The sequence below is a fragment of the Cynocephalus volans genome, chromosome 15 (assembly GCF_027409185.1).
Source record: "Cynocephalus volans isolate mCynVol1 chromosome 15, mCynVol1.pri, whole genome shotgun sequence".
NCBI classification, from domain to species: Eukaryota; Metazoa; Chordata; class Mammalia; order Dermoptera; family Cynocephalidae; genus Cynocephalus; species Cynocephalus volans.
The window spans coordinates 62,191,764-62,200,497 of NC_084474.1; the positions used below are offsets into that span (position 1 = coordinate 62,191,764).

Genomic DNA, 8,734 nt, shown 5'->3' on the forward strand with positions numbered 1-8,734 from the left:
CAGTCTCAGAAACTGTAAGCAATAAATTTAATTTTCTTTATAAACAACAATAACAACAACAAAAATATTGTTGGTTTCTTTCATATCTTTGTTTCCTGTTAGCTTCTCCTGCCAATAGCCAGATCCATACATTCCTCTGGATTTAATTACAGATAATTTGTCCTATTGGCAGGCCACTTGCGAGAATGGGCCCTAATTGGCCAGGTGCTGCGGGAGGCTGTGGGTGGTGGGGTTTAAGCGCGTCACCACCGTGCTGGCCTAGGTGTCAGCCCTGATTGCTGAACCTGCAATCGGACATGTGGCCACCACCACATGCCATGGGCCTCTGCCTTTGCCCCTACCATGTGGTCCTCCTCCTGGGTGGCCTCCTGTTTCTCCTGCTGCTGTTAATGCTTTTCAAGGACCCAGTGCTCCTGGCTCAATGTCCCCCCTCTTCCACCCCTACTCCAGTGGTGGTGGGTGAGGCACGTGGCTGGTGTGCCTGGTGATTTGGGGAACCAGCTGGAAGCAAAGCTGGACAAGCTGACAGTCTGCATTGCCTCTGCTCCAGGAAGACTGACAGCTACTCATACTCTGGCTGAATCTCAAACTGCTGCTGCCTGTCATCACTGACTGCTGAATTGACAATATCAGGCTGGTTTACAACAGAACATCCAGGGCTACTCAGTTTCCCAGTGGTGTGGATGTGCCTGTCCCTGGCTTTGTGAAAATCTCATCAGAGTTCCTGGAATCTAGCCAAAGCAGTGTGGGTTCCTATTTCCACACCATGGTGGAGAGCTTTGTGAGCTGCAGCTACACACTGGGTGAAGATGTTCGAGGGGCCCCCTATGATGGGTGCCGAGCCCCAAATGAAAGTGGGCCCTACTTCCTGGCCTCTGCAAGGTGATCTAGGACATGCATCAGCTGTATGGGGACACCATGGTGCTGGCTGCCCACAGCATGGGCAACATGTACACTCTTTACTTTCTTCAGCGGCAGCCACTGGCCTGGAAGAACAAGGATATTCATGCTTTCGTAGCACTGGGCATGCCCTGGAAGGGTGTGGCCAAGATCCTGTGCTTCCTGGCCCTGAGGTGGGGGGCAGGCTCTGGGAATGCCATCCTGTCTTTCCTTCCATAATGTCCTCCTGGGCCAGCACCTCTCATGTCTCTTCTTCTGGGTTAGCACCCTTCCATCTCCAGAGTGGCATTCTTTTTCAAATATTTTTTTCCAAAGGAGAATCTAACACTACTCCTAATTTCACCTGTCTAATTGATAGCCCTTGTAATCTGGGTAAGTTTTATGCAGAATATGCATAGAGCAGCACAACTGCTGGTTACACAGGTACTTGCTTGTGCACGTGCACGTGCACACGCACACGCACACGCACACGCACACGCACACGCACACACACACACACACACACACACACACACACACACACATGCTGGCTGGCCTGACTTGGTTTGACCCATAGTTCTTTGCAGGCACTTCTCCCTCCTTCTCACCCTCATCCTCACTTATTCATCCCCACCTTTGCCCCTAAAGAGGAAGGCTGGACTACAGTTTCCTGTTTATGAGTTGCACCTCCATCTGCGGGCAGCAGGGAGCCTCCGTGGGCAGTGCAGGGAGGAAGCAGGTACAGATCTGATTGGGCCTGCTTGCCCGGCAGTTGGGAAAGCCTTTCCTCATCCTTCCCACATTCACTTACCTTTTTATGACTGTCGGAACCTGCCAGCTACAGCCATAAGAGGGAGCTTTCTGCTCTAGGAGGAACCTTCCCTGCCTCTGCTGGGACTAGGTGGAAGCCCCATGGCCTCTCACTTTCGGAGCTGTGAGCCAAGGCAGTGCCAAACATCTCATGAGCTTTCTTTTTCAAGTCTCCGACACTGCCTGGCCTGATTGATCAACTGACATTGTGATTGGGTCAGGCCCAGGGCCTCTTCCAGTAGTGACACTGAATTGGCTGGACAATGAGCCCATGGCTCAGACATTTAGATATAGTGAGGACTTATCCACACCCACCTACTCTTTCCAGCCTGGACCTGGAGGGACAGATGTGGGCACGACCTGAGTTTGGACAGGGAGCCATGGTGGAATTTAGGCCCATCCCCTTTTGGAGTTTCCCCATGAGTCCCCTGAGAGCTTTCCTTAGATGCTGGGAAACTGTTCTGTCAGGCCCTGGCAGTCCAGGAGTGGGGTATCGTGAGGGTTAGTGAAAGTCCATTGACCCCTAGGAGCTTCCCTTTCCTCAGGGGTCCTAAAACCCAGCCCCAGGAGGCAGACCTGAGGCCCTGTGGTAAGACAGAGAGACCTCCCTACTTCAAGATACAGGGTGAGGTGATGGGTGTCCATGAGGCCTGAACAGGTCAGAGACCCCTGTTTCCAAGTGCCACCTCACCCCTGGAGGTCTCATTGGCTGGTGGGTATATTTGTGTTGTTTGCATTCCTGTGTGCGAAGGACTCTGACTCCATCTACAGCCTCCCATTGTGCCGTGTCCAGCAGGCCTGGCCTCCAGGTCAGCACACAGCCAGGTGGGTGCTATGAGACCAGGGTTGGCTGAATGCCATGACCCCAGTTCAGTGTAATCAAAGACAAAGAAGAACATGTCCACAGGCTGTCAACCTACTGATTCACCTTAGACAAGGTCAGTGCCCGCAGAACTTGTGATAAGCTGGAGGGTACCATTCACAGATGAGGAAACATAACAAATCGCCCAGTGGGTAAGGGCTTCCTAAATCCCTAATGAGGAAATGCAAAAGAAGCAAACAAGTGTGTGTGTACCAGATGTAGCAAAAATAAAGGGAAACAATAAAAGCCATGATAATAACAGTGGAGCATTGACTGGGCCACTGGCTGGGGGTCAGCAGGTGGCTTGGTGGCGAACATGCTGCTGGGCCGCTTGCATTTCTAAGCACAGTCTGCTAGAACCCTCTCCCTGCAGGAGACAACAACCGAATCCCAGTCATTGGGCCTCTGAAGATCTGGGAGCATCAGCAGTCAGCTGTCTCCACCAGCTGGCTGCTGCCCTACAACTATACTTGGTTCCCTGAAAAAGCATTTGTGTACACACCCACAACCAACTACATGCTGCGGGACTATCACAAGTTCTTCCAGGACATTGACTTTGAAGATGGCTGGCTCATCTTGGCAGGACACAGAGGGGCTGTGCCACCTGGCGTGCAGCTGCACTGCCTCTGTGGTACTGGTGTCCCCACATCAGACTCCTACTGAGAGAGCTTCCCTGACTGTGACCCTAAAATCTGCTTTGGCAATAGCGAAATCACTGTGAATTTGCAGAGTGCCCTGCAGTGCCAATCCTGGCACAGCCACCAGAAGCACCAAGTGTTGTTGCAAGAGCAGCCAGGCAGTGAGCACATTGAGATGCTGGTCAATGCCACCACCCTGGCCTATCCGAAACATGTGCTCCTTGGGCCTTGATTTCTGTGCCAGGTGGGGCTGCTGGATGGCTTTACCATGGGGCTTCTCTTGGTCTCTGGGGCCGTCATGGCCCATGAGTGTAGCAAAGTGTGTGGCCGACCATTCAAGGTCGTAGGTCTTGGGCTGTGAAGCATCTACCATGAGGAAGTGCTGTCTCTATTCTCCCTCTTTGGCAATCAAAAAAGGAGGAAATAAGAGTCTGGACTCAAGAGACCCTTGAAGGAAAGAATGCTGCTAATGGAGGAATTGTGACTTTAGGACCAGCTCTGTAGGTGGATTGACTGGCACCTGGCCACAATCCCCAATTCTGGGGCCATGTGTTTCTCCTTCCCCTATGGCCTTTTCACACTCTCCCACTGGGCCCTGGCCCCTCAGCTTTCCCATGAGGGATTTTACTGAGCTGTGGTCCCTGCCCCTATAGTTTCCAGGGATAGGTTCCTGGCCCCTAGGGTGACTCTTTCCACACACTGTTCACAGGTAGGCCTGCCACTGGCCATGGGTGACTGGAGCTGCTGGCTTCCCTTTGGCTAGCTGGCAGACAGCCTGACTGTGGCTTCTTGGGGACAACCCGGTAGTCCCTGCAGGCAGGGGCAGTTTGTTTTGTTTTTTGTGGTTCCCAGGCTCTGGGGCATTTATTCCACTCGTACCTCCCTCACCTCCAAGAGCAGCCTAGCTCTATATTGGGCAGCAGATGGCTCCCCAGTTCTGGGGCCATGTCCCAGCAGCCCTGATCACCTCAGCTGAGCTGTTGGCCCCAGTATTGAAGCTGGCTTCCTTCGCTCTGGGACTGTGGTTCAAGGATGAGAATGGAGCCCGGTGCCATTGGACTTCTAGGTATGCCTGAAGAAAGAGAGCTCAAGGAGGCAGCAGAGGCTTCTCAGAGATGCCCTGAGGTGTCCTCTATGCTAACCCTACCACCACTCTGCCAGCTGCCTTAGGCTCTCTCCAGCATCCAAATGGGCTGGCACAGGGTGGAGAGGCGGTGGGGCTCCTGTCCACCATGCCCAGCACCTGCTTCCACTAGGCAACTGAGTGGTATTTAGTCTGTAGGGACTAACCCAGAAACGTGAGTGGGGCCTTGAGAGAGCCAGGTAACTTGGGGACCCTCTAGGGGTTTTCTATCTGCCCAGGGATGTTGCATAGGTCTCCCTTTGATTGCATGGATGAAGAATCAGGGCCTTACTGACAGTGGGCTCCAAGTGCATGACTGGCTATATGCCAAGACTTGTGTCTAGCCTCTAGGTTGGGGCCCTCAAACCACATTCAGCCTGGACTGTGCTGCTCTCCCAGAGTTTCTGTGGAGCTGGATTTTCTCTGTTGTGTACATGCCCAGCATCTGTCTCTCCCTTTGTTCCTGAATAGTGGGCTTCTCTGGGGCTCTGAGCACTCTGTACCTTGATTCCAGCAATGAAAGTATTCTGGATGCTGAAAAGAAAAAATATTACAGGTAATTTGTACTCTTTTGGCTCCCCTTAGGCCAAATCTATGATCTCTTTACCCTGAGCCATTTTGCACAAGTGGAATGATTTACTGGGGCCATTAAAGGAATCAGGGGTCTTAACAAAAGGTGTGGTGACCACAGTCTTTATTTGGTCTTTGTCCCCAAACTTGAGTTTAATTATTATTGATATTATTATTATTAATTGGATATACTTTTACTTGATAAGATGAAAATATTAACTCTTCATATTATAAGGGATGCTAAAAACATTTTTATGGGCACTTTTTAGTGTGAATTTTCCATAACTGCTCTTGTTTTCTGATTTTTATAATATGCTTCTAAAAGATAATAATAAGTTTCTACTTTTCTCATTTATTCCATTTAAAATCTCTTTAAAATTATTCTTAAAATTGCCCACATGTTACTCCAGTACTTTCATATTCAGAATTTCTGATGTGCTTTGAATTCAGTAAAAACAATTAAAAATATTCCATGTAAAAAATATGCACACAACTAAAAAACAACTAGCCATACTCTGTCTTGGTCTTTCCACTAGGTTTTGCCTTAATTTGAAAATAGTTCTCTGACTAAAGATGAGAAGCAGTTGCATCTTTCAACCTTGTCTCTGGATTTCTGGATTCTTCTTTTCCCTTCCATTCTCATTTGCAAACAGGCCAGTTCTTTTTTTGAGCTCATCTTTTTCTTCTAGTGGCTTGATATGGATTGAATTGTGTCCCCCAAATTTTATGTATTAAAAGCTTGATACCCACTGTGACTGTTGGAAGAGTGGGAGATCCTATTATGGTAATTGAAAGGTGAGGCCTTGGAGAGGTGATTAAGTTTATGGTTTAATAGTGGTTCTGATGGCTTTAACATGGTTTTGATGGCTTTAACAGGAGCCAACTGAGAAAGTTCTCTTTGCTCTGGCATTTTTTGTCTTGTGAGACCCTAGCATTGCTGTAAAGCTACCACCACGAAGATTCTTACCAGATGTGTTCCCGGGACTTTGGACTTTCCAGCCTCTGAAATTGTAAGCAATAAATTTCATTTTCTTACGTATTACCCAGTTCCAAGTATTTTGTTATAAGCAACAGAAATGGACTAATACATGCCTAAAAAGCAATTTTGGGCTACCAACAATCTGTCTTCAAAATTCTTTACCAAAATCACAAGTTTATTAGGTATATTTTCTGCCTTTCAAGTTATGACAGGTGACACTTTTACCAAAACATTTATTATTGCATAGTATAGGTGGTCATTTTCCCAGCCATATAACATCGGGGCTTCTGTAAAAGGGATGGTGAAATACCACGTTTTAGTTTTGTTTTTTTACTGTTGTTGTTGTTACAGTAGTGCCTTACTTCTAGGTATCAACTTTTGTTGTGGCAAAAAACAATCCCCAAATCTCAGCAACTAACAACAGTTGTTTATTGCTCATGTTATTGGACTCTGCTGGGCTCTTTTGGGCTCAGCTTGCCTCTTGATGTCTTTACTGTCTGGCCTCAGTGAAGAGCCTGAGGAGTAGCCACCAATCAAAACATGCTTTTCTGACTGTGTATATTGCTAGGGCTAGGGCTCACAGACCCCTCAAACCCATTGTACAAACTGAGTCACAAACCCTTCACACATAGGCCCACAAGCTAGGTAATAGGAAAAAATCCTGGGAGCTGTGGGTAAAAAATTAATAGGCTCTCCTCAGAGCTAGGAGCAGCTGTCCTAGTGGCCTCCCAGAATGTCCCAAGTAGCGCCATGTATCAGAGCCCTTATAGTCCTTTATACTTAGATCCACAACCCAGGACACCTGGGTGCCCATACGCAATTACATTATATAGTAACCAAAGAAAACCTGAGTGCACATGGATATTTTTATCAAATGCTTGGCAAGATTCTGAACATGTGAGGGGCCCTGACCATTTTCCTGTATTTTCCTAATGCTGTGGAAGTCAGGAAGAAGAGGAGGCATGTGAAACCATGCAAGTGCATTTAAAGCCTCTGCCCAGGCATGCTGCAAGTCATGTCTGCTCACATCCCATTAGTTAAAGCAAGCCACGTGGACACACCCAAAGTTAATGGATGAGAGGAGTGTAATACTAGGGCTCAGGCTCACAGACCCCTCAAGTCCATTGTACAGACTGGGTCACAAACCCTGTACATGCAGATCTGCAATCTAGGTAATAGGAAAAGGTTCTGGGAGCCATGGGTAAAAAAAATTAAAAGGCTTTATTTAGAGCTAGGAGCAGCCTCCCTAGTGGTTTCCCAGAGCATCCCGAAAAGTGCTGTGTATCAGAGCCGTTAGTCCTTTATACTTAGGTCCAAAATGTGGGACACCTGGGTGCCCATACGCAGTTACATTAAGTAGTAACCAAGGAACACCTAGGCGTACATGGATAGTTACAGCAAATGCTTGACAAGATTCTGAACATCTGAGGGTCCCTAGCCATTTTCCTATATTTTCCCAGCAATCCACCCCTTCAGGGTCCCTCACCTTACAATCTACACGTTCAGAATCTTCCATGATGTTCCCTTAGTGAGGATAGACGACCCTTACATTCACATATTACACATTCCATCCCAGTCCCAAAAGTCTTTAGTTTGTTGCAGCACCAATTCAAAAGTCCAAAGTCTCATCTGAGACTAAAGGCAAAACTCCTTTCAGCTGTGAACCTGTAAAGAGTCAAAAACAAGTTTATCTACTTCCAAGATACAGTGGGACAGACATTGGGTACACATTCCCATTCTAAAAGAGAGGAATAGACCAGGAAAGAGGAGAAACAGGCCCCAGACAAATCAGAAACCCAAACAGAGCAAACATTAAGCACACTGGGGCATCTGGATCCCCAAAGCATTGAGCAGCCTTGTTCCTACAGCTCCACCAGGTGCAGCCCATTGAGCTGTCCTGGTGCCTGTGGCTTTTCCAAGCCATTGTTGTGTGCTGCCAGCAGCCCCATGGTTCTGGGCTCCTAACGGCAATCCTGCCATCCCGGCTCCACGAGACATTTCCCCAGTGGGGGCTCCAACCCCACTTTTCTGCTCCACAGTGCTCCGTAGATGACCTCCACAGTGGTTCCACCCCTGCAGCAGGTCTGAGTCCCCAGGTTTTTCCATATATTTTCCAAAATCTGGGTGGAGGCTGCCACGCCTGCCCTGCTTTCACGTTCTGCTGGCCTGCAAACTTAACACAATGTGAATGCCACCAAGGTTTTTGGCTTTGGCACTCTGGAGCTGCTGCACGAATCACACTTGGGGCCACCCGAACAGGGTTGCTCCGGCCAGAGTGGCTGGGATGCAGGGAGCAGTTTCCCCAACGGCAGCAAAACCCCAGGTCTTTCCTTCAGAGAAACTCAGTTCTCCTAGGCCTCTGTGATGGGAGGGGCACTCTCCCAAACTTCTAAAATGCCCTCAGGGCCTTCCACATTGTCTTGGCTATTAGCATCTAGCTGCCCCATCCCGGCTCCTGAACTACTTGAATCAGCTTGGCTTATGCTGGCTATTCACTCACAGTCTTGGGCAGTTCTGCATTTGCCCACACAGTTCAAACAACTGCATTCACCCAGTCCATTAAGGAGTGGCTGCCCTGCCCCTGTGCATATCTGCGGCTATTCTGTTACCGTTGCCACAGAGACAAGTGCGTAGTAACAGAGACTAACTTTTCCACCTTGCTGCCAGGTGAAAATATACCTGAAATTCTGCAGGGGCACCCATCCTTGGGTCTTCTGCCCATCTGCATGTGGTGCTCTTTTCTCAGGTTTATATGGCACCCATTGAGCCATCCGGTTTAAGTGGCACCCTTCCAGCCATTTGCCTTTGGACAAACGTGACGTGCATTTACTACATCGTCTCCAGAGCATATTACACCATCCACCTCTAGTTCC

General features: G+C 48.6%; 1 pseudogene; it reads left to right on the forward strand.

Annotated features, from left to right (window-relative positions):
* Window positions 1–317: 317 nt before the first annotated feature.
* LOC134364230 (phospholipase A2 group XV-like) lies at window positions 318–3,421 on the forward strand (annotated as a pseudogene).
* Window positions 3,422–8,734: the final 5,313 nt, after the last annotated feature.